Source organism: Aulonocara sp. 'chitande type north' Nkhata Bay, linkage group LG5 (assembly GCF_057382095.1).
Source record: "Aulonocara sp. 'chitande type north' Nkhata Bay isolate Kocher_YH1m ecotype deep benthic linkage group LG5, A_spYH_male_GT1.1, whole genome shotgun sequence".
NCBI classification, from domain to species: domain Eukaryota; kingdom Metazoa; phylum Chordata; class Actinopteri; order Cichliformes; family Cichlidae; genus Aulonocara; species Aulonocara sp. 'chitande type north' Nkhata Bay.
In genome coordinates this window covers 19,290,996-19,315,850 of record NC_141348.1, presented here as the reverse complement: position 1 = coordinate 19,315,850, position 24,855 = coordinate 19,290,996, and the positions used below count along the sequence as shown (strand labels likewise).

Below are 24,855 nucleotides of genomic sequence, written 5' to 3'. Positions count from 1 at the left end.
TTTGGATAGCTAATTGATGGTCAGGTAACATTTAATTCATGGAAATAAAAAGGAATCAACTTTCTTGTCAACAACCACTTTCCTCTGGAGGTTCCATTAGATTAATGTCATAAGCTCATTATAATGATCCAGGCAAAGTAAATGTTTTTCTTCTCCATTATATCCATGGGTCTTCTCTGTGATCTTCCTCTTTTCCGTCTGCAGCATCCTGGATATATGCACTATCCCTTCTCAGCACATGTCCAAACCATCTCATCCTAGCCTCTCTAACTTTGTCTCCAAACAATCAAACCTGAGCTGAACCTCTGATTTCTAATCTTGTCCATTCTGGTTACTCCCAATAAAATCTGTGCATTTTCTGCTCTGCTACCTCAAGCTCCATCTCCTGTCTTCTGTCAGTGTTGCCATACACCATAGTAGGTCTCACCATCGTGTAAACCTTCACTTTCAGTCTTGAGGCTTTGGTTTAGTCACAATAAATAAATAAGCTGTGCAAGTTCAGTAAAGATTTTTTTTAACTTTCTCGAAGAATGAAATCAATATATCAAATAAGTAGTGCCTTTCCACTGCACTGCACAGCGAGGCAAAGTTGTTTACTCAGCGCTCTAATGAAGTTCATCTAAATGTCTGATAAAAACACTGAATTTGCAATGTCTTCTTCACAAAAAATATGCAGTCATTTTGCCAGAGGAAAGCTTTTAGTGTGCATTAGCACTAACTTAACACAGGTTTGGTACAAATAAGATGTCAAAATAAGAATTATGCATGTGTGAATGGGGGAGGCAGGAGTGAAAAATAAACTTCAAACCACAGAGCTTCGAGTAGAGCCCATAATAGTATTGAAATTTGGACATCGAGAGGCTTTTAAAAACAACTTCTTTGTCTGGGGGAGGGCAGCTCATTAATGAGACCATGGCTGAGCTGAGATTGGTTCTGCCACCTCAGCATAACTTTTATACTTGATTCTTCTACTAATATCTGGCTTTTCATTTTCAGATTGTAGGTGGAATTTAAACATTATGACCACCTTTCTGATATCGTGTTAGTCCCTCTTTTTTGCCAAAGCAGCTCTGATCTGTCGGGCACGGATTCCATTCCCTGAAGGTCCGCTGTGGTATCTGGCTCCAAGATGCCCCCAAGGATTGGATTTGTTTGTACAGCAAATCCCATAGATCGGAATTGGATTGAGATCTGGGGAGGCCAAGTAAGCGCCTCAAACTCATTGTTGTGCTTCTCAAATATTTCCTGAACCATTTTTGCTTTGGGGCAGGGCGCATTAGCCACAGCCACAGACATCAGGGAATACCATTTCTATAAAAAGGTTACACGGTCTATAACAAGGCTTAGGTGACTAGCGTGCGTCAAAGGACCCGAGGTTTCCAGTTGAAGAATTCCAGAACGGCCACACTGCCTCGGACGGTTTGCCTCTTCCCATAGTGCATTCTGATATCAGCACTTCCCCAGATAAGCGATGCGCACACATCCAGCCATCCACTTGACGTAGAAGAAAACGTGATTCATCAGACCAGGCCACCGTCTTCCTCCATGGTTCAGTTCTGATGCTCATGCATCCTTTATTGGCTCTTTTAGCGGTGGACTGTGGTCAACAAGGACACCCTGACTGGTCTGTGGTTATGCAGCCCCATACACAGCAAACTCTGATGGACTGTGCATTCTGACATCTTTCTATCAGAACCAGCATTAACTTTTTTGGTGATTTCAGTTTCAGTAGCTCTTCTGTCGATCGGACCATACGGGCCAGCCTTCACTTGCCACGTGTGTGTCTCAGTGAGCCTTGACCATGTTCATCACTGTTGCTTCCTTGGACCACCTTCGAAAAATACTGACGGAGATGTTCTGAGTCTCTAACTTTCACAGTTGGGCTGTTGTCAGACTTCCTCAAAAATTTACTTCCTGCTTCATACACACCTTGTGGACAAAATGCTCCCTAATATATCACAGCCACTAACAGTTGGCTTAATGAAGAAATAATCAGTGTTATTAACTTAATCTGTCAGTGGTCATAAGGTCATGGCTGATCGGTGTAGAACTATAATTTTGCTTTTAGTTGTTTTTTATTTATTTTCAGAAGAGTTTGAGTTTAGTCATCCTGCTCTGGATACATATTTTGTCAATGGCACGTTTGAAAAAATTGAGAGTAATTTTTTTAAGTAAATTGGTCCTGCTGTAATCAAGTACTTATCTGGTAACCCAAAATCAAATAAAAAAAACTAAAGGGGAAGACCAATTGATCTTTGTCTAGTGCCCATACTACATTCCCTGTAGACCTAATGTTTTATATGGAAGCTATTGGAACCCAACTGAAAACTCATTAAACTTCAAGAGTAGAAACTTGGCATCCGCTGCAGCAATTTGATTTTCAACTTATTCATGTGTGCAACTTTTTAGCTCATAGGATAGCCTGAGCGGCTGTTTTTCCAGCACTTTCTCTCCCTCGTTTTTTCTGTATTTCACCCCCTCGCTCGAAGCATGGAAGCAGCGAAGTTCAAAGAATGAATATGAAAAAAATATGCTAGTGCGCAAACATTTTTTCATACACTGCAGAGCACCGGAGTTCTGTACTTTCACTGAAATCAAATAGCTTGTATGAGCACCAAATATTCTAAATGGATCCATGTTCAAGTTGAAGAATGTTTTGACTTTGCCCAGTAAAGAGAGAATGTGAAATCACCCTTTTACAAAGAATCTGTCTTGTTTTTTCGGTGTTGTGTACGTTTTCCCTCTGTGTAACTTTAAATCTGAAAACTCTAGTGGTAAAAAATAGTTAACATGTTTCCCAGTTATGCTGCTCAGTGGGTCTTACTGAACCCCATAATAATAAAAGTAATACCTTATATGGTGTCTCTGATATCCCCGTGTTGGTGCTGTTCCTGCATCATTACAATAATTAGTTTTTTTGCTTATATAAAACTCTCTTCTGGAACAAGTGGTAAGCATTTAAAGTGTTTTCTTTATTAATTTATATAATAGAACATATGATAGGTTACATGTTGGTTTGCTAGTGTGGAATTAAAGAAATTATTTTATGGCTACAATATATCCTGTATCATTAATAATATAATCTATAGTATTGATACTGCATTAAGATGTTTATTAAAACCTGCTGGCTTTACATTAACCTTTTATTACAGGGGCAGCCATAATAATTGTATACACACATTGCATTTTGTGCTTATTAAAGAGTTAAAGCTCAGTCAATTAAGGAAAGGTCATAAGCCTCGTTCGGCGCGATGTCCGGGCGATCTATTGTGTAAGTGACTTGGAGCATTGAAGGATAAACTGCTTGCACACTTACAAAACACATATAGTACATATAATCTAGAGACAGGCCTGAGCAAAGGCCTGAATGTATTCAGCTTCTTGTTTGTTTGTTTTTGTTTGGGGTTTTTTTGTTTTGTTTTTTTTGCCTGTCCCGTTTGGCTCTTTTGCCATCAGAATTGTTGTCTAAAGGCAAAGAAAGATGCCCAACGGATTTACTTTACCAAATTGACCATCCCAGCCTTGCCGTAATGGTCCATTTGATTCACCTTTTATTGTTTATTTTATTTTCACTTACTGAATACGGGACAGACTTGACTGGGGGAAAGAAGGGGAGAAAGAAAGAGGGAAAGAGAAACAGCTGAGAAGAGGGACGGGGGAGAAGGGCAAAAGACAAAAACCAACAGAACGGGCAGAGAAAAAAAATGCATATATCAATCACCTGGATCACCTGCTGAGAAAGAAAAAAGAAAACAAGCAGAAGAGAACAAGAGTAACAGAATAAACAGCATCACAATGATATATGGGAATATGACAGTAAATACTAAATATTAAACATTATTGTGCAGCACATAAGATCAACAGAACACAGTATGCTTTGAGGTAGGAGCCAAAAAGGGTGTAGTTTGTGGGTGTGATCACCCGTGTGTACACCTGTGAGCATGGATGCGCTTGTTTGTTTTTTTTAAAAGGTTCCTTCATGTAATGATCTGCTAGAGGGTGTGGGGGGGCCACAGCCCCGTCCTCCAGGGCATGAAGCAGGTATGGAGGAGATCAAAACTCCAGACATCCAGAGGCCCCCAGAACACAAGAGACCAAGGAAGACCAACAGAGGGGCAGCTGCGCCACTGTCCCAGAAAGAGCTGAGGAGAGTCCCAGATGAGGGCTCACTCAGCAGCCGCGGAGCAGAAGCCAGGGGGAGTTGCAGTGACGCGCCCGTGAGCTCCGCCGGCAGCCAGCTGTGCCTGAGTGACCGAGCCCCAGGCCGAGAGGCCGGGGGCACCCCACCTCCGAAGTGGCCCGAGCGAACCCCAGGCTCCAGGCCCCGATAAGCGGCCGCCAAGGAGTGAGCCGGTGTGTACCTGGACGCCCATCCCCGGACACAAAGAACCACCAACGCACCGATGTCTGAGGGAGTCCGCCACTGGCAGGGGAAGTGGTGGTGGGGGGAGATAGGCCTCCAAACCTTGGAGGGCCTGAGATGTCCCCAGAGAGGTGGCGCCTGACACCCAACCTGACATATAGACACAGACATACAGGCACATACAGATACAAACATCCATTCCCACCCTCATGCTCTCATATGCACTTACTCCACACTCAACCAACGTGGAGACAGACATAAAGAGACGCTGTACACACGATCACACTCCCCAAGCGTACTCTACAAACCGGGTCTAGGTACCCTTGCCCCTGGAGGGGGGAACTGCACCCAGACCCAGGTGGTGTTACCCTTTTCCCTGCGGTGGGGGGAGGCAGACCGCCCCGACTCCGCAGCAGCAGGAAGGCCCCACACTCCAGACCGCAGTCAGACGGCCAACTCCTCCTCCTAGCCCCCCCGCTCCAGCAGGTCGCAGAGAATGGGGGTGAGAGAAGACTCCAAACCTCCCTCCACCCGCTCATTGTAGTGTTGATGCATGTGTGTTCTAAGGTGCAATTAAAACCCAGGAGGGCATGGAGCTACCTGCCAGAGAGCAGCAGGTAAGCGCATGGTCCCTCCTGCTAGCCCTCAATGTCTACATGTATTTAAAATTGAGAGGTGGGCAACGACGCCAGGGGTGGGGTGTACACCCTGATGGTACTTTGGATTCCGTGTATTGTGCCCACCCCCAAGATCCTATATGTATGTGTAATGAGAGTGTGAGTAATGTGAATGTCTAAGTTGTGGGATAAAATTGAGGCAGAGGCAGCCAGAAGGGGACAGGGGGAGGGGGGGGGGGTAGCCTCCTCTGCACCCTGGTGACATACCCCTACTCCAAGGTCCTGCATGTGTGGGTGGTTGTGGTGGAGCGGGAAGAGGGAGGCAGCTGGAGATGGGGAGGGAAGGAAGGGAGGGGCAAGTGACCCCTCCCTGGGGCCAGCTCCCCCACTGACCCCAGTAGGCACCCCCATACTCCGCGACCCGCCAGGGAAAGGGGGCCCAGGCCCATCCAGTGCAGCAGCGCCTCCCGGCCCCACAGAGCCCGGGACAGTCCACCCAACCCCACCACAGAGAAAACTGCACCCACCCCACCATCCACTCATCTTCCAGACTACATAAGACAATAAACACCCAGGCTGAGATCTTCCTCCACCTCTCCTGTATCTCCCCCTCCTGCAGAGAGAGCTCCCGAGGAGAGGAAAGCTCCTGCAAGATGTGACAATCTCCCCCACCAGTTGAAGAGCCCCCCAAGTGGCTCGATGCACCGGCGGCACCCTGCTCCAGGGCTGGGCCCCCATGCACCCACCCGCCCACAACCCCGGCAACCCACCAACCAGGACCCAAGCCCCCGAGGCCCGGTCCGGGTCCCAGCCCAGAGACGGAGCGCCCCCAGAACCTCACGCCCATCCCGGACCCACCCAGGGGCAGCCAGGCTACCAGGTCAGTAACCCACGTCCGTCAGTACAGACCCTCCCCTAGCCCCGCTGCACGCAGCCGCGAGGAAACAGTCACCTGAGAGCCAACAGAGCCCCTAACCGGACATGACCGCTACCCCGGGTTGAGCCCCCCAAGGAAGATGCCTCCGGGGAACCCCCCGACGCCCTAAGCCTGTCCCTACCCCCACACCAATCACAATAGTGAAGGCGGGACCAAACTATGACCCCCCACCCCCACTAGGTGATGGAGCTGATCAAAGGAGCCCAGAGCAATTGATCTGATGTGGTGGCAGAGGCTGTATCAAGACTAATGTAATCTAATAGGTAATTTCTATATTGGTTAGAATTAAGATTATTTTTATTTTTCCAGTTCATGAGGACTGTTTTCTTGGCTATGCATAGGGCGATATTCTTTTCTGAAGTGACATTATCTAAGCTGCCCAACAAACACACTAAGGGGGAAGTTGGAATGTTACATTTCAGACACTTCGATAAGTCTTCACATATCTCGCGCCAAAACTTCTGAACTGGTGGACAGAACCAAAGAGCGTGGATATAATTGTCCGGTGAATTGGTTTGGCAGTGTGAGCAGTTGTTGGTAGACGAAAAGCCCATCTTGAACATCCGATGACCTGTATAGTGCACTCTATGTAATATTTTGTATTGAATTAATTGAAGACTGGGATTTCTAATTAGATGAAAGGTTTTTAAGCAAATCTGAGACCAGAAGTTTAGGTCTAAGTTAACTGATAAATCCGCTTCCCATTTTGCAATAGGAAGTGATATTGATTCATCTGTTTTAGAAAGCATTCTGTATATTTTGGATAGTAATTTGGGGGTTTTAAGAGTAAGAAATTGAACCACACTTGGTGGTGTTTGTAGTTCAACTTGACCCGGTTTAAATTTCTTTTTTACTATGGATTTAATTTGTTGATATTCTAAAAATCTTTTCTTGTTGATCCCATATTGTGTAACTAGTCCGTCAAATGAAATAAATTCTGTTCCTTCTAGTATATGTTCTAAATATTTGATTCCTTTACCACTCCAATCTGAAAAGTTTATCATATTATTGTTTTGTAATATGTCAGGGTTGTTCCAGATAGGTGTACGTTTGCATGGGATTAATGAAGACACCGTCAATTTTAGAAACTCCCACCATGCTGTCAGAGAAGAGCTGATGTTGATGCTTTTAAAGCATTCATGTTGTTGGATGTTTGAGCTGATAAATGGTAGGTCTGAGATCTCTAGATTATTGCAAAGTATTCAGCTTCTTGTTGCAACCAGTTGCATTTGAGTTTGCTCAGTAACAGGTGACAGAAGATGGGTCAAAAGGAGGACAAGTCCATGGGGAGCTCCAGGGCCTGAAATCATCGCCATATTTGGAAAAAGATGCTAGAAAGAGGAAGTTCTGTGTCTGACTTTATCTCTAAAAATTGCTCATTTTCTGTAGAAGATGCAAATGACATTCTTAAGATGTAAATTATGTTCTTAAAACACAAGAAGGGGCGTCAAACCCTGACGTTATAAAAACAACTCTCTGTGTATTTTTGGGAGAAGAAGTCTGCAGATGTGATGCTGTGTGCTTCTTCCCATGCGTGTGTTCTTAATAAACTCTTCATCTGATTGCATTCTACTGGGCCTCCATTGGTTTGTTTTTGTGCCACATTGTCGAATTCGGGACACTAGTCATAGTTTTTAATAGCATTAGCCGTCTTCTTGGCTAATGCTAACTGAGTGGCAAAGTGACTGGTCAGTTGCAAAATATTAATCCTGGACCAACATTATGATGATGATATATGAACAACACCAACACGTGGATATCAGATCGTGTTATCTTTTATACCTACAGTAATGTTTTATTCCTAAACAATTCCCAGATTGTTGCCCACGATGTGTCCCTTGTGTACCAGCTAAAAAACTGTCAGCAGGACAGCATCTCTTAACTCAGAGACTTGAAATGCTAAATACAAGGACATCATTTTAGGAATAACTATCAAGAATATACCAGCTTTTTAGTCTCCAAATTTTGATTAGCTTTATTGACAATCTGTTAATCATAGCTTTTCATGAATCAGAGGATGTCAGAGGGTAATTGTTTTCAAAGCTGTCTTTGCATACAGTTGCAAGGCAGGATTACAAAAATGTCTTTATTTCACCTGGATGAGATATTCAGAAAGGTCATTTTTTTAAATTCAGCAATGAATAATGATGTGCAGATAATGTCGGCACATGTTTTATATGCACTCACATACCTCGCTGTGAGTGCACACTCCTTTAATTATTGCAGAGATCACATTTAATCCAGTTGCCGGATCTGCTGCCAGCTACTGAGTCATTAGAATAATTATATCACACAGAGATTTTGCGAATGAGCGTGTGACTCTTTCCAAAAGCGTTGTCACACCGCCTCACTTTTTTGGATTTATCTTCAGTCACACTTAAGTTGCCTCCCATCTGCTCATTGAATACTACAAATTGTATAAGTGTCCTAATCCTGATCCTCCTCCTCGTCATCTTTAATGAAATGCCTCAACAGATTTCTTAAACACACTCACACGTCTTGGCCTTTTCATCAGTCTTTTCCTCTTTAGCGTCTTTTTGAAACATTTATGTTACTGGGTGGACAACCATGAAGGAGTCAGAGCCTTTGAATAATCAGTGTGGTTGATAATGACACTTAGAACTGGAATTTCATAGTGTAGAACTGATGACTAAGAATAGTTTTTTGCACTTTTCAAAGACATATTGACAAAATTTTTCACATTAATTATCATGTATGTATAAAGTTGCAATAAAGTAGATATAAAAAACAAGGTGGTCATCATGGTGACAAGAGATTGAAGAATATTACATTTCATGCGTAATTGCGCATAATATTATGCTTCTTAACCTGCCTTGGCAAATTTTCTTAAGTATGCATTTGTTAGGTATTTTCCTGGCACTGATCAAATGTGCATCCAGGCTCGAAATTGCATTTGGTTTGCATTTAAACTTGCTCAGACGATACATTATTGCAGATTTTCTTTCTTTAGGCACACATGCATGCAAACATATTCACAATAAAATATTCAAAAAGATCCAAAACCGCAACTTAACTAATGTTCCACCAATACGGCATCTGTACCAGTCAGGTTCTAACATTGATAAGTGGTGTGAACGCTTTTAGTTATTCTTATTCTTATTATTAGCAGTAGTGTTAGTATTAATGTTATTGTTTCTGTTTTGCAATTTTAGCATCCAACCACATCAATGTTACCTGTATCAGCTCAACTCTATAGCCTCGATCTCTGAGTCATTTCAAGGCCCGACACTTTAATATATCAGTGTCCTCAAGGTTTTGTCTTTACAATTTTCGCAGTTATTTTTAGGCATAATTTATAAACTCGTTCAGGTTTTGATTAAATATAAATAAGCATGTTGTAACTCATGTGTCTGTGCACTTTTTCTGTAATAAAAGGATTAAACTTCATCAGATGAGTGCCTAAAGAGAGCTATGATTGTATTAATGTAAAACAGCTGTGATTACATTTCCCTCAACAGATATTTGCTGTTTTAGTTCAGGTATATAGAAATATAATTTCTAACAACCAGGGTTGTTATACAGGCCTTGACCCGAATCGTAATTAAATACCGGCTGGAAATTGCCAGTGCACAAATGAATCAAATTATATTCATTGAGCCACTCAAAGTACACCAAACATATGATGGTTTATTTAACACTAGCATATGTCTGGTGTTAAATACCAGTAACTGTCGTTTAGTGCGATTTCATGTCCTCACGATTTAAACATCATCACAGATTCTTTTTTAAATTTGGCTCAAACGTTTGCTTGAGTAAACTGACTGTCAGTGAAAGTTCCAAATTTACACTGACCTCATAAAATTTAATAGAAAGTATTAGCATTAGTGCATATGTGGACAGATGTGGATATTAACTGCAACTGTATTAAGACAAATATGGGACGAACTGAAGCATTTGAAGTGAGTTGCATCTGGATTCAAAGTTAGAATGTGGTGTGTCCTACCTCTATGAGCTGCTGCTTCTGCTTTTGGTTTTATGCAGATGGGGAAAAAAGTGGATTCAGAATGTGCTGGGTAACTGGAAATTTCAGCTGTATTGCAACAGATCAACAAGAAGTTATATTTCAAAAAGAGTGGTAACACAGCAATAACCTTTCTTGTTCTTTAGCGGTCTCTCTGGGTTGCAAAGGAAACTTTGAAGAACTTCCACTTCAGACTACAATGAGAGTCAAGAGCACTTAAAGAGGTCTTTACAGGCCAGCGTTTATATGTAGTTCAATAGTATAGCGTAGTGTGTTTATGTGCCCCTGAATGTACTAAAACATGTATACCAAAGCTTCACTGAAACACACAGCAGAAATACCTGATAACAAACTGTTTTAAGTATAATCCATGTTTTAGCTGTCATGAGACGTGGTGACATTCCTCGGAGGCTTATATTGATGTGATAGCCTCTCACAGTTGCTGCAGTTTTGTCGACTTCACATCCATGATGCAAATATCCGGTTCCACCACATCCCAAAGGTGCTCTGTTGGATTGAGATCGGGTGATTGTGGCAGCCATTTGATTACAATAAACTCTCATGTGCAAGAAACCAGTTTGCACTCGGTTTGGTCTTCTGCTGTTGTAGCCCATCTGTTTAAAGGTTTGATGTGTTGATGTGTTCAGAAATCCTCTTTTGCATACCTTGGTTATAACAAGGGGGCATTTGAGTTACTATCGCCCTCCTGGCCTCCTCTGACCTCTGGCATCAAAAGGCAACCAGGGTATTTTCTGTTTTTCACACCATTCTCTGCAAACCTCAGAGACACTTGCTGATCTACTGGGATTTTCCTGCATAGTTCCTGAAATACTCAGACCAGCCCATCTTACAACAACAACCATGCCACATTCAAGTCACTCAAATCACCTTTTTCTCTGAACACTCCCCCATTTCAACATCGGCAGGTCATCTTGAAGATGTCTTCACACCTAAATATATTAAGTTGTTGGCAAGCGACTGACTGAGATGTTTGTTTGATTAGATGTTTGCTTGAAGGAATAGTTGAACAACTGTACCTAAAAAGTGGTGAGTTTGTGTATTTACCTGCAAAATCAGAAACATTGATCTTAATTTAGCCCAGCTTAAACCTTTAAAGCCGGTCAGAGCGGGCACGCTCTGTTTTGCGTAACTATTGCTAAATCCCGGTAGCTCTGCAACCACATAAGCTAGCGCAATAATTTTTTTTGCATATGAAACTGGAGGAGTTGTACTTACATCTTATGCCATCAGCTTGTCCTAGGTCACGGTTTCCTTCCACATATAGCTTTGCAAAAACTGCATAAAAAGCACTTGCAGCAACAAAAACATAATATTCCAGAAACACGCTTTGCCGATCTGATCAGCTGTTCGTAACACTTCCTACGTCCATCAGCGCGAACTATCGCATGTCCACCATGACCTGCCCGAAACCGGAAGTGACACCATTTTGCGGAAATGTAGTTTTTTACCATCAGGGTCTTGCGAACCTGTACTGGCGTTTTTAAAGGTTATGTTTGACTTTATGACTTTCTGTGTCGTTTCTGGGATGCTTAAGACTCATATTGCACTGCTGGAAATAGTTTATTTTGATGCATATGCTGTTTTTTTGCAAATTTGCACTATAATATTTATTTTTGTTTTTTCTGCAGTATATAAAAATTGGTGTATTTCAAAAATAAAACTATGAAGACACTTGAAATAAATATCCTGTGGTGGGAAACTATTTTGTGCAACTTTTTGGTATTTACAGTTTTGAGGGATAAGCCTCTTAAATTTCTCTAACTACAAATATATGCTAAAAAAAACAAAAATGATTTTCAATTTTTTGTAGTTTATTGCACTTTTTTGCAATTTATGTAATTACTATGCACTTAATGCATACATATTATTCAAATGTGGGCTATAATAGTTGTATTGATGTATATCAACTTGAAATGCTCCAATAAATGGCACTACAGCATGTATAAATATGATATAAGCCCTGGCGGACTTGGTTCTATGGTAGGTCTTAAAGGGTTAATAATCACAAATTCCTCTGCATACGTTCAGTTCAATGCATTCCACCCACTGGAGAGATTTCCCAAAGCAGATATTTATAATGCATTCCATAAATGAAGAGCCTAATCAGCAGATCCCTCCAGTCTGACGCCTCAATCGGTTTTCTAATCTCATTTCTAATTTATCTCACTCTGGCCCGCAACAAACCTGGTGCTGTGAAGTGCATTTTGACATTAATCCTTCAAATTTGCAGTGGGCAGTGAAGCAAGGCAAGAGTGGTTTGGCATGAATCCCATTCACAATTCAATGCATAAAACTCCATAAAGTTCATTTGTCTTCCATTCAAGGTCATCTGTGCTCTGTGAATGGTTTTAAAGTTGTGTAGATGTGTCTGTTCTCTCAGTGAGTTGAAGAAATCCTTAAGGTGCATGTGACTGCACATGGGAAACATGAAGAAGAATCAGCTTTACCATAAACATTAGCTGTAGGTACATTTTTTACTCTGTGTCAAAATAACTGCGATCCATACTGGTGATTGTTCTTGTTAGGGGCCGGGTTTGGTTATGTTCTTGTTCTTGCCATTTAGATTCTTTTGAATAACACTTTACAGCCAATACGAGATGACCTTTAACACTGTTAAGAGGTGTGTGTGTGTGTATGTGTGTTTGCATCTTTGCAATTTTTCTTGACATTTTATCAGAAAAGGTCACAGCACTTTTGAGTTTTGTGTTTGTTGATTCTGTCCCGAAAATCAAAGCTAACCTGTGTGTGTGTGTGTGTGTGTGTGTTTTTCTCCTACATATTTCACAATGATTGTGGATGTTCAAGGCCCAATGCTGTGTCTATAGCCGTTTCTGAGTTGTGGTTTAGGAACATGGCATTTTCTATAAGGGTCCACCTCTGAATGTGGCTGAAGCCTGCTGTATCATGTCACTGATGCCAACAACAGGGACACTCCCATGCTGTCAAGCAACTTTAAACTCATCCATTAGTTTGATAATCTGCTCAGAAATAACTTTGCCATTTTGACAGTGCTTTAATAGGTTCTACTATTTTTCTGATACTTAGGGGTATGACAAGATGTTGAGGTTGTCAGGGGTCACCACTAACATTGTTTTGCCCATAGAAATATGTAACACTTTGAGGTTACAGGAAGGAAACCAGCTCAGTTAGTTCACGGTTCCGTGCATTCAAATGTCTGAAAGAATTACAGTTTACGTGTGCAAAAAGGCATCGTGGCTGAGAAAACATAACTCTTTTGATCAACAGAGTTATAATATTAGACCGCCTCAATTCTGAATATTAAAGTCACTGGTCAATGTTTTAATTTAAAATAACTACTGTTCCCTCACAGGACTGTTGTCGCACTGATAGAAATGCAGATGTGGCATGCATTTCTCTCTAAAACTTACCCACATAGTATAAGTTGCCAGAAATTTATTACTACTGCTGTCAGCTTTAATTTCGTTAAAATGACGTTAACGCCATAACCGCATTAACGCCGCAAATCTCCGTTATCGAGTTGACGCGGATCGCCCCGTGCATGGGGCTGGACGGCGCTAACGCGTTAACGGGCTAACCGCACTAATGCATTGACGTCGTGCAGCCCCACGCACGGCTTGTCAACTCGCTAACGGAGATTTGCGGCGTTAATGCGGTTATGGCGTTTTCATGAGATTAACCCTGGATCCGGGTGACCAGATTTAAAATTGCTCAAACAGGATATTTTGAATTTTAATTACCCTCATCTATTTTAAACATAACCTACTCTCATCAGTTCTTGTCACGGTCCGGGGCAGCGGCCGTGTGAAGAGTGGAAAGGAGGACTCAAATGCAGCACTTACTCAGATGTGAAGGCGATTTATTGACAATATCAAACATAAAGTGGAGATGGCAAAACAGAACTAAGGATGAACTAAACTGGGTGAAACTACACAAAGGAGTGGCAAACCTGAACATGAAGGGAGAACAGCAGGGAGAGCACGCAGGGGATTTCACAGGGTATGAACACAGACGACGCGACGAGGAGCAGAGGAAATCACACACTATAAGTACACAAAGAGACACTGGGAAATCACACACAGGTGGGGGAAACAGCTGGACCTGATTAACCTGACGAGACAGGGGAACACTAACACCAGGGACCAACAGAGGGAGCACAAACCCAGAACCCAGTGTCTAAAATCCCAAACACAAACCATCCCAAAACAGCCATGAATAATAATGAAAGTAATAACAATAAAGAACATAAACATAAAGTCACTGAGTCATGGTCGCAGGACCATGACAGTACCCCCCCCCCTCAAGGGCTGGCCCCCGACAGCCACAGAAACACACCACCAGATCCGGGCGGGCGGCAGGGGGCCCAGGACGGAGGGACCGGGCCAAGACCAAAGACGGAGGCCCCAGAGTCCCAAACAAATGTTCACAAAAAAAAAACTCACAGGGGAGCAGAGTCCAAAACACAGTTCAGGTGGCCGGCCAGGGGCCCGATAACACAGGAGGCCAGGATGGGACAGTTCAGGAGGCCGGCCACTAAGAAGGCCGTGGAGGCGCACAAAAGGTTCAGGAGGCCGGCCGTGCGGAAGGCAACGGCGGCCGCTCAGGCGAAGAGGGTCCGGGGGCCGGCCGTGCGGAAGGCAACGGCGGCCGCTCAGGCAATGGCGGTCCGGGGGCCGGCCGTGCGGAAGGTAACGGCGGCCGCTCAGGCAATGGCGGTCCGGGGGCCGGCCGTGCGGAAGGCAACGGCGGCCGCTCAGGTGACGGCGCCCGGCCAGTAGCCTAGCCAGCGGTCCAGAAAACGGCCGTTTAGCTCCAGACCCAAACGAGGCTGGGCCAGGCGAGGCTGAGGGCACGGAAGCCGGGACCGCAGCAGGCGGAGATGATGATGCAGACACGGAGGCTGGACCAGACGAGGATGCAGACACGGAGGCTGGACCAGGCGAGGCTGATGAGGACGCTGAAGCTGAGGCTGGACCAGGCGAAGCTGAAGAGGACGCTGAAGCGGAGGCTGGACCAGGCGCTGCGGGTGAAGATGAGGATGCTGTGGCCGAGGATGCGGGCACGAAGGCTGGACCAGACGAGGATGCGGGCACAAAGGCTGGACCAGACGAGGATGAAGCCGGACCAGGCAGGGACGAAGCCGGACCAGGACCGGGCGAGACTGAAGCTGGACCAGACGAAGATGCAGACACGAAGGCTGGACCAGACGAGGCTGAAGCCGGACCGGGCGAGGATGAAGCTGTAGCTGAAGCTGGGCCGGGCGAAGCTGTAGCTGAAGCTGGGCCAGGTGAGGATGAAGCTGGACCAGAATCAGGCGAGGATGAAGCTGAGGATGAAGCCGGACCAGGCGTGGATGAAGCCGGACCAGGCGTGGATGAAACCGGGCCAGGCATGGATGAGGCCGGGCCAGGCGAGGATGAAGCCGGGCCAGGCGAGGATGAAGCCGGGCCAGGCGAGGATGAAACTGAAGCTGGACCAGGCGAGGATGAAGCTGCAGCTGGACCAGGCGAGGATGAAGCCGGGCCAGGTGAGGATGCGTCCTCAGGCTGAGGTGTGGCCGTAGCAGGCGGTAGCACTGCCGGTGGTGGTACTGCAGGAGGCGGCGCTGCAGTCACAGGTGGAGAAGCAGCCACAGGTGGAGAAGCAGCCACAGGTGGAGAAGCAGGAGGCTGGACAGGCTCCTCGGGCCCCCCAGCAGGCGAAACAGGAGGCTGGACGGGCTCCTCGGGCCCCCCAGCAGGCGAAACAGGAGGCTGGACGGCTGGACGGGCTCCTCGGGCCCCCCAGCAGGCGAAACAGGAGGCTGGACAGGCTCCTCGGGCCCCCCAGCGAAAACAGCCGCAGAACCAGTGGGCACCGGGGCCCCCGGCACACATGAAACAAAACCAGTAGGCACGTGGGCCTCTGGCACATATGAAACAAAACCAGTAGGCACGTGGGCCTCTGGCACATATGAAACAAAACCAGTAGGCACGTGGGCCTCCGGCACACATGAAACAAAACCAGTAGGCACGCGGGCCTCCGGCACACATAAGGAGGGCTGCAGCTGCGCAGAGCACTGACCCTGCTCAGGCAGTGACAGCCCGGTGCAGTTCACAGCTGGCATCGTGGCCTCCAGGGGTCCAGAGTAAGCTGAGGGCAGAAACCCAGCCTCTGGGGAAGCCCCGGAGTGAGCAATAGTCTCTAATGTAGCCAGCTTTTGAGGAACAGATCCGTAGTGAAACAGTTTGTCTCCCTGCTCAGAAACAGCGGTGGAAAAACAGTGTGAAAATTGTGGCTTAAGGGAGGCTAATGGTTGAGCTACAGACTGGGAAGCTTGTGGCTGGACACAGAACTGAGCCGGAGAATGGCAATAAAGTCCTGGCTCAGAAGGAGCGGCAGAGACACAGTCTGTCAGTTTTGCAGCGGGTTTGTACACGCCCACTTGGGAAGGATCCGTTACCACAAAGGTAGGTAAGCGATCCATACAGTCTCCCATCCCGCTCTGAATAGCCCCAGAAAACAAAGTCCCGGAAACTGGGGAAAGCAATGCATCCCGCTGACTCACCGCATCGGGCTGCTCGAAAGTGAATGCAGACGGGGGGTGTAGTCCGAGGTCCAAAAGGAGAAACTTCCGCTCCCACGGACATAACGAGTCTAGAAGCCATGGGAGACCGGTCACCAGACGCTGTAGCCGCCTCTCTATAGTCAAGTCAAGTCAAGTCAAGTTTATTTATAGAGCACATTTAAAAACAACCAAGGCTGACCAAAGTGCTGTACAGTAAATACAGATAAAAATACAATAGAACACAATTTCGTAATAACACCTCGCTGATAAAAATAAAATAAAAATATATAAAACAAATAAATTAAACCTTTCTAAAAGCCAATGAAAAGAGGTGAGTTTTAAGAGCGGTTTTAAAAGTTTCTAGGCTTTTGGAGAGTCTGACGTGAGGAGGTAAACTGTTCCACAGTCTGGGTGCAGCCACAGCAAACGCCCTCTCTCCCTTTGTCTTTAATTTATACCTGGGAACATCTAAAAGCATCAGGTCGGCTGACCTCAAAGATCTCCTGGGGCGATAAGTACTAAGGAGTTCTGACAGGTAAGAAGGTGCAGTGCCATTTAAAACCTTAAAAGCCAGCAATAAGATTTTAAAATCAATCCTAAAGGCAACTGGGAGCCAGTGGAGAGAGCAGAGAACCGGAGTGATGTGGTCTCTTTTTTTGAACCGGTCAACAGGCGAGCGGCAGCGTTCTGCACCAGTTGAAGGCGATGTAGACAGGAACGATCTAGGCCAGCATAGAGGGAATTGCAGTAGTCTAGCCGTGAAGTAATAAAAGCATGGACCACTCTTTCTAGATCGTTCCTGCAAAGGTAAGACTTGACTTTGGCTAAAATCCGCAAATGATAAAAAGATCCCTTAACTACAGAGCTAATTTGTTTATCAAGTTTAAAAGCATTGTCAAAAATAACACCAAGACTCTTAATGGAAGAAGTGCAATCGGAGGTTAGGGGTCCCAAAAAGTCAAGAGAGAAGTTGGGATCTTTAGGAAGCCCAAACACAATGACTTCAGTTTTGCTTTCATTAAGGTGTAAGAAGTTAAGAGTCATCCAAGTCTTAATGTCAGACAAGCAGGAGAGTAGCGGCTGCAAAGAAACATTGCAGTTCAACCTCAGAGGGAGGTAGATCTGAATATCATCGGCAAAGATGTGGAAGGACACATTATGTTTACGGAGCACATTGCCCAGAGGGAGCAAGTACAGAATAAACAACAGGGGGCCTAGTATGGACCCCTGAGGTACGCCACAGGTTAAAGGAGCTCTGGGAGATGACAGTTCACCAAGGTGAACAGAAAAACTCCTATTATTCAAATAGGACTGGAAAAACTTTAAGACAGTGCCCTTTAAACCGACACAATGTTGAAGGCGGGATAGCAGTATGTTGTGATCAACAGTGTCGAAGGCTGCTGTCAGGTCCAGGGTTACTAAGACAGCAGCACAACCAGAGTCAACAGTTAAAAGCAAATCATTAAAAACTCTCAGAAGGGCGGTTTCTGTGCTATGCCGAGCTCTAAAACCAGACTGGAACTTCTCATAGAGATTGTTATTGTCAAGAAATAGCTGGAGCTGCGTGAGGGCGGCTCGTTCCAGTACTTTAGACAGAAAAGGGAGGTTGGAAATGGGCCTATAGTTAGAGAGTAGGGATGGATCTAGATTAGGCTTTTTAAGGAGAGGTTGAACAACAGCGTGCTTGAAGGGTGTTGGAAAACATCCAGAACTGAGGCAGGCATTGATCAGGACCAGAAGGAAAGGTCCGACTGAGTCCAGAACCTGCTTCAGAAGCCGAGAGGGGATAGCATCGGTGGAACAGTTGGTAGTCTTAACCTTGCAGACTATTTCATGCAGCTGAGAGAGAGAGATTGGTTCGAACTGATTAAAGGCAGAATGGCACAAAGACAAAACACAGGGATTGGAAGGTGAAGATGGAATGACAGACTGCAGGGAGGAAATCTTGTTTACAAAGAACTTTAGAAAGTCATTACAGAGGGTGGCAGAAGGTGTGAGGCTGGTGGATGTGTAAGGATTTACAATGGAATTTAAAACACGAAACAGAGTCTGAGGTTTATGGACACTACTGCTAACCAGGTTTGATATGTAGGAGGACTTGGCCTCTTTAACGGCTTTCTGATAGGTTGAAAGAGAGTCTCTGAGGATATTAAAAGAAATGTGCAGCTTGTCCTTTTTCCATTTTCTCTCAGCACACCTACAGGTGCGCCTGAGAGCACGAACAGAGTCTGTAATCCAGGGTTCAGCGTGAGCTTTGGGACGGAGTGTTTTTAGGGGAGCGATGAGGTCCAAAATAGAAGTACATGTTGAGTTGAAAAGAGCAGTTAAATCTTCTGCACACAAGGAATCAATCCAGTCCACCGTGGAGAGCTCAGAGTTGCTAAAAGCAGCAGAAAACTGAGATGGTACATGGGTATTGATGATCCGGTGACGGCGTGAAGGAGGTTTAACTGCAGCATCAGAACAATGTGCAGTGGCAGAAAATAGAACAGGAAAATGATCGGAGATACACGCACTCTCACAAATTTCAGAGATGTGGATACCCAAGCCGTGAGACATGACAAGGTCCAAAGTGTGACCCTTCTCATGTGTGGAGCCAGACACACACTGAGTAAGGTTGAAGGAATCCAACAGTGAAACAAAGTCTCTAACCAGGGGTTTAGATGGACAGCACACATGAATATTCAGGTCACCAACAATAAGAAAATGATCGAAATCTACTGAAAGCCCTGAAAGGAATTCCCCAAACTCACTGATAAAGTCCTTGTTAAATTTGGGAGGACGATATACCACTGCAATCAGTAACGGAGTGGATGAGTTTAGTTTAAAAAGCTGTAGTTCAAAGCTGGAAAAAGAGGAAAAAGAAATCTGATGGCAGTCATAAACAGATTTAAAAACACAGGCGAGGCCTCCGCCTTTGCCAGAGGACCTGGGAGTGTTTAAAAAACAACAGCCTGGGGAGTCCCAGCCTCTATAGCGCGCTGGGACTCCCCGCCCGGGTTTTCCAGCCACAGGTCAATAAGCACCTGTGTGGCATCGATTAGATTCTCCCGTAGCTCCTTGGACGGGTTAAGCGCTGCTGGGTCCATGTTGTGGTCGCGTCGTACTGTCACGGTCCGGGGCAGCGGCCGTGTGAAGAGTGGAAAGGAGGACTCAAATGCAGCACTTACTCAGATGTGAAGGCGATTTATTGACAATATCAAACATAAAGTGGAGATGGCAAAACAGAACTAAGGATGAACTAAACTGGGTGAAACTACACAAAGGAGTGGCAAACCTGAACATGAAGGGAGAACAGCAGGGAGAGCACGCAGGGGATTTCACAGGGTATGAACACAGACGACGCGACGAGGAGCAGAGGAAATCACACACTATAAGTACACAAAGAGACACTGGGAAATCACACACAGGTGGGGGAAACAGCTGGACCTGATTAACCTGACGAGACAGGGGAACACTAACACCAGGGACCAACAGAGGGAGCACAAACCCAGAACCCAGTGTCTAAAATCCCAAACACAAACCATCCCAAAACAGCCATGAATAATAATGAAAGTAATAACAATAAAGAACATAAACATAAAGTCACTGAGTCATGGTCGCAGGACCATGACAGTTCTGACTGACAGCTCATTTATATATATTTATGTCTAAACTTTGCTGTTGTCTTTAAACCTGCACGAAAGATCTTATGGGCGGGTTCTGTATCTTCGTTTGCATTGTATGTTTGTGTTGTTTGTGTGGCATCCACACTCTTTGTTTGCTTCCCACATGAATGCGTAAAAACATCAAAGAGAATATTTTCGAAAGTTGTCATACTTCAGGATGAAGCCTTGGCATGACACATTCTGCACACTGAATACTAACACCAAGGTTGTGCCCTTCTACCAACTGTATATTTTAGTCCTTGTGGCATTGATGAACAAAGCCTTCTTTTCACTGAAGTCCTGAGGAGAAGCTCAATCCATAATGCAAAATAAGAGTTCTGGGATGCCGTTTGATGCCTGACCTTCGAGGGTGGTTCTCCCAGGATTTTTGATGGCACTTGTCAAAGTGTGGACCTTTTGTACTTTCCGGTGAGAAGCCTGAACTCCTTCTCTTCTTTTCCTAACTAAGGCAACATGAAATTAAAAAGAAAGCTGTCGACAGAGAGACTTTTTTTGTCCAAGCACTGATCATACTCCTCTGTGTGGAGTCTATTATATCACAGAGTCCACATAGGACAAAACAGTGAGTGGACGGACTGCTTTGAAAGGCCTGGGGTCAAAAAATTTGTGATCCCACGCTGTCATAGTTTCTGTAACACTGCAGGTGTTATAAAACCAACAGGAATATGAATGAGTGGGAGATTGCCATGATTGAAATGTCCTAAAGCAACTCTGTGCCTTTGTAATATCCTCCAAGGTGTGGGAGAGGCAAAAGAGAGCGAAAGTAGGACACTCGGGCGTAAAGCAGAGACAAAAAGGTGGAGCTGCTTGCTACTTTGCTGGCCTGAGCCTGCATACAAGTTGCCCTCAGGCACTGGTTCACAATCAGTATATTTTGTCCTGATTTGCAATGCTGCATGGCAAAGCCTTATCCTCAGCTCTGTGTGCTCCCCGTGGGTATAATGTGTGTGTGTGTGTGTGTGTGTGTGTGTGTGTGTGTGTGTGTGTGTGTGTGTGTGTGTGTGTGTGTGTGTGTGTGCGTGTGTGTGCGTGTGTGTGTGTGTAGGTGTCTTTCGCAAAACAGCTTAGGTTTTCTTGTCACTTAACAAGGAAAGCATGACATGATTATATGAGTTCATAACAGACAGAAATGTTGAAACACTTTTTCTTTGTATATCTTCCAGAAGAGCTCCACCAACTCAGATCGAGGCTTCTGAGAAATGAGCTGCCAATGTAAGTCCCTTGGCTGACCTCAGCGCTTCGCTGGTAATGTTGCTTTTAAATTAATTAAACTGACTGAAAGTTATAATTGAGTACACAAACACTCGTGCATGCACAGAGTGATAACCTTGTACCCCAAACCTATCCCTCACTTCACCTCACTACCCATCAGGGACAGAGTTTGCCGCTGACATACACTAATTTATTAGCAGCTAATTGCTATCCCTTGCAGACATTCTGGTGGGACATCAAAGGATGACACTCCTCAGGAGAAACGATTGAAATTCAAATTTCAAACAATACCCTTTCCCTCTGTATGGTGCTACGGACTCGCCGCCTTTGGTTTTAGTTTGTCATCCCAAGTGCATGGAAGGCTTAAGGCTCTATCAATAATGGATGAGGATTTGAGACTTTACAGTGGGTTTTCCAGGAGATTCGGTGCTTCCATTTAAAGCCCTGCAAGACTGGCACTCTGTATACCTGGAAACTGCTGTTGTCGCTTTGAAGCAGTTCTTGAGGCAGTATAGTCGCTCAGTGCTGCTTACAGAAAAAGATAAGAAGCTGTAACTTTCAGAGAAGCACCGCAGCTGTACACATGGGATTTTAGGGTGAAGTCTATGCTGCGGTCTTTCATAGTGCATTCACTTCTAAAAGCATGCTGTAGCAAGCTGAGGCCCACACAACAAAAGCACTGCAAAAACGTCCCATTTGTATCATATTATGACCCGGTGTGAAATGCAGCCTGTTTTCTGTTCTTAGCTGACAGGAGTGGCACCCAGTGTGGTCTTTTGTTTCAAGGTTTGACTCAAGACTAGATAACAAAGACACTGCAAAAGCATTGCGTTTGTGTCATATTGTCCTGTAAACATTGTAATGATTTATTTTGTGTGGACAGCTTGGGGCAGTTCAAAAATCTGTTGACTATCTGGTATTATTTAATGGCGATCATATAGTATGTTTCCCACTTATAAACTATGAGAATTAGCAGACACATCATTTGCATTTTGTTTACTAGGCAATTATAAAATCAGCTTTCAGCATTTACGCTTTGTTTCTTCGCTAACTCTGGAGGGAAAAGCTAAGTCATTAGTAGCTAAATGCTTTATATGCTAGTCAATGACTTTGTGTTAATGGTGGTAAATATTCAGCTTTTTGGGGGCACATTTACTGTAACCGCGGCTAGAAATTCAACTACTGAAGACCGTGAGTAATAAGCTTAGGCCCTAGAGACTGTTCGACGACCTCCTGTGTATTTCCTGAATGGTTGGCGAGGAGTTGTTGGAGGCTGCTGGCTGTCGCTGAGTGAAATGGGTAGCAGAGAGAATTCTACACCAAAAACTTCTTTGTGATTACTTTAGGGGCTAGCGGATTGCCAAGGTCTCCCTTTGTTTACATGAAAGATGTTGGCTTATGTGCAAACATTTGCTAATTAAACACCAAGCTATAATGAAACAGAGAGCACTCTCCTTCAAAATAAAAGCTGTGCCTTACACTGAAACCAACAAATTTCAAAAAGATCCACTTTTTACTTATTTGTCCTATACCCATCACAGTTTCACTACAATTTAGTGAGTAGCTGGCAAGTGTTTTGCAGACAAATCAGCATCTTCTATGGGCAACATCAGCAATCTGCAACAACCAAAGAAATCACAAGGAAGTTTTCAGTGGAGCACCATCTCAAAGATGACCAATTTTTGACCAATTTCACCTAGCGATTTCCAGCAACCTCCAGTTACCCATCAAAGTCTATCAGGGAATACACATTTTTCCTAGCAACCGGTATTTACCAGTATGTCTCTAACTGATCTCTAGCCCTATGTGGTTGGGGCTTTAGCCATGTACCTGCCAGCAGCCACTCACAGCTAATCTGGGAACACAAATCTTTCCCTACCAAGCCAGGGTGGCTAGCATTAGCATCAATCATTAAAACAGACAGTTGTGTCTGTTTTAATAGGTAACTGCTTATGGACCCTACAGAGATGGCTTTCAACCCATGCAAACATTCCCATGCAGAGCTTCAGAAAGCCAACACCGCCTAGCTCAACTCTGTGTGGGTCAGATGTCGATTGATTGACAAGTGGGCTGAAACAGGAAAGAGAGTGACAGTAATAGAAGAACAAACAATAACAAAAATCAGTGATTATAAAAATAAAAAAAGCACAGACAGTAGCTACAGTGGACATTTTTCATTGTTTTTAACACTTGGTTTCACTTCAGCTCTTTGTATTTTGTAACTTTGCTCCTCTGTGGAGTTGGCTGGAGGATCAGCACCACATCCTTTCGATACTTCCTCTTTCTGGCAACAGGCGTTCCCTGCTGTCTGCCGATCAGAATCAGAATCAGAATCAGAATACTTTATTGATCAAGTGCCAACAGTGCCAACAGAGAACTATGTTGAACCCATAAAACACTCTGTAGAACTGAAGCCCTCAAAGGTGGATAATAATATTTTCTCACTAGGATTGCAAGTCAGCAGCCTCTCATGTGTCCGTGCCAGGATGTTGTAAACCAGCAAGGTGGAAAAGTGAGTTACATTTTAGACGTCTCATAAAAACAGCACAGTTGGGCATTCATTCATTCATTTATTAGGGTCACATTCATTGCAAACATGTTAGTTGATGTAAAACTGCAGAGAAGGTTAGCCACACTCACCAAACATTGTGTAAATTCAATATTATGTGTGTTGCACAGTGTTTGAAATATTGATGGCGTTTAAAATTAGATGATTTTAATTAGATTCAAACTGTATTTTTGACCTTGTCCATTACATCCTGATTGTTTCTTGCGTGCTTTCCTCTTCTTACATAAGTCAGTTTATTTGGGTTTTTGCCACATTTAATCAACTAAGAAATTCATCCTAAGGAACATTTCTCATTATTCTAGAAATGTCTATAATTTGAAGGGTTTTTCTCATTCTTATTTTTGGTTAAATAAATTAAATTATCTGCCTATTTAAGCTTGTTGATTCTCTGGGAAACAGCTTGCCCTATTTTTCTACCAGTTTATTTCCTTATATATATATATATATATATATATATATATATATATATATATATATATATATATATATATATATATATATATAGTGGGTAAGTATAGAGACAAAAATGACCACAGATATCAACTTTTAGTACAAATCTGGCATAACTGTGTAATGTAATAATGTTAAACCGTGAAAATAGAGAAACCGCAGTTGTAATATTTAGCATTGTGTCTGCAATGTCACATTTTAATGGAAGTTTTACACTGTGTCCATATTTAAATGAAGGATTAGGACACAGCATATATCCAAAAGCTGACTAGCTCTTATATACTCAGTGTATATACCCCTAAAAACATACACAAAGACGATGCAGTCTTTATGTTTTCTTATATCACGTCACACATACACACAGAGAAATGCATTAGTATGCAGATATGGCCCTTGACATTTATACTCACAGGCAAATGAACAGACACTTCTTCAGGCCAACACATCGGCACACATGTTCACACATACAGCCACTTTCCTGCAGAAACAGTGGTCCTGCCAGCTGTGTTG

General features: G+C 44.1%; 1 protein-coding gene across 8 annotated transcripts in view; it reads left to right on the top strand.

Annotated features, from left to right (window-relative positions):
- Positions 1 to 24,855, top strand: part of dlgap4b (discs, large (Drosophila) homolog-associated protein 4b) — a 153,987-nt gene that overhangs the window by 73,543 nt on the left and 55,589 nt on the right. For 5 of the 8 annotated variants that reach the window (XM_086291865.1, XM_086291862.1, XM_086291863.1 and 2 more), the window contains exon 3: positions 21,278 to 21,326. The gene's annotated coding sequence lies outside the window, so the exon portion shown is untranslated. Of the gene's footprint in view, positions 1 to 21,277; positions 21,360 to 24,855 lie in introns of all 8 variants that reach the window. The other 3 variants (XM_086291859.1, XM_086291861.1, XM_086291858.1) reach the window with 3 other exon arrangements.